The sequence below is a fragment of the Colobus angolensis genome, unplaced genomic scaffold (assembly GCF_000951035.1).
Source record: "Colobus angolensis palliatus isolate OR3802 unplaced genomic scaffold, Cang.pa_1.0 Scaffold24, whole genome shotgun sequence".
NCBI lineage: Eukaryota > Metazoa > Chordata > Mammalia > Primates > Cercopithecidae > Colobus > Colobus angolensis.
Genome location: NW_012115599.1, coordinates 12,054,221 through 12,055,728, shown reverse-complemented (window position 1 = coordinate 12,055,728; position 1,508 = coordinate 12,054,221). Strand labels below are relative to the sequence as shown.

General features: G+C 48.3%; 1 protein-coding gene across 1 annotated transcript in view; it reads left to right on the top strand.

Moving 5' to 3' along the window:
- Positions 1-812: 812 nt before the first annotated feature.
- Positions 813-1,508, top strand: part of PPARD (peroxisome proliferator-activated receptor delta) — an 87,239-nt gene continuing 86,543 nt past the window's right edge. Inside the window, exon 1 of the mRNA XM_011945384.1 lies at positions 813-899. The gene's annotated coding sequence lies outside the window, so the exon portion shown is untranslated. The remainder of the gene's footprint in view (positions 900-1,508) is intronic.

The window sequence follows — 1,508 nt, the reverse complement described above, 5'->3', positions numbered from 1 at the left end:
CTGAACAGTGGTGCCTTCCTCCAGTGCCTCTGAAGGGCCTGGAAATTGCAGGACCCAGCTCCACTGCTCAGCATTGCCCACACTGGAAACGTTCTCTTCCTCCCTATCCAGGTCTCTGTGGGATTTGTCCATTCTGCCAGGCCCTTGCTTAGCCCTGTGCCCAATGCCATTGTCTATGCCGTGTTGTCCCAGATTACCTAGTAGCTGCTTCTTGGAGATGTTTGGTGTCCCTGAGCATTTTTCTCTGCCTTTGGAGCCAGGGGGAGGAGCCGCTTGCAACAGCTGGATTCCAGGATGTCAGAGGAGCCTTTGGAACTTACCTTGAGCCTGGCAGGGAGAACATGGCCCCTTGCATCAGGTTTCAGACATATGGGTCTTCTTCCTTGGCAGAAGGCTCCTAGCCTTCATAACTCAGCAGGCTGGTGATTGGGATGTGACTCCAGTTCATTCTCCAGGGGCTTTGGTGAAGGAATCAACTATGACTCAGGACATCTTCATTTATGAGCTGCTACCCATGGGGGGTATTGGGCACCAGCTCCTTTCTTACCTTGCCTGCTCCTTCTGCCCCGACCTGATAAAATCAGCAAAGCCAGCGTCTGCGTGCTTGGGAGCGAGCAGACTCCTTCTAGGATTGGGGAAATATTTGCTGACTCAGGCTCACAATCACATCTCAGGGTGGTGTGTAAGGGACAGACGAGGAGCCAGATTACCTTAGGAGCACTCTTTGAGTTATGGTGGGTATAACTTATTAGAGTTGCTTTTAGGGCCCCTGGCATTTCTCAGCTAAAGCTGTTGGGGTTTTTTCTATCCTGCAGTGTTGTACAGTGTTTTGGGCATGCACATGATACTCACACAGTGGCTTCTGCTCACCAACAGATGAAGACAGATGCACCAATGAGGTAATCCCATTTTCTTTACTCAGGGGTCCCTGATCACCGCTGACACAGGATCCAGATTTAAGATCCTGACCTTGAAGATGAAATATTTTCACTAGGGCTTATTCCCAGATTCCAGGTTCCTGTCACAGCATCTGGTACCAGTTGCTTATGCGTAGTATAGACATTTATTAAGTAATTATTGAATGTCTGTGGTTTACATAGTTTTTTCAGGAGCATGGAGATTCCCACCTTTGTGCCCATTAAAAGATAAACACCACAGAGCAGGGAGTTATTTTGCTGCCTGTTGTGTCTAGGATAGTGCCTGGCACAGAGGAGATAATGAATAAATATTTGTTGAATGAATAAATGAACGGACTTTCATCTTTGCCCATGTGGGTACCTAGGGTGCCAGACTACAAAGATGGTGTCCATCACTCTCTCTTATTTAGGGAGCAAATATATATATATTTTTGTTTGTTTGTTCATTTTGGAGATGAAGTCTCGCTCTTGTCCCCCAGGCTGGAGTGCAATAGCGCGATCTTGGCTCACTGCAACCTCCTTCTGGGTTCAAGCGCTTCTCCTGCCTCACCCTTCCAAGTAGCTGGGATTACAGGCGCCTGCCACCATGCC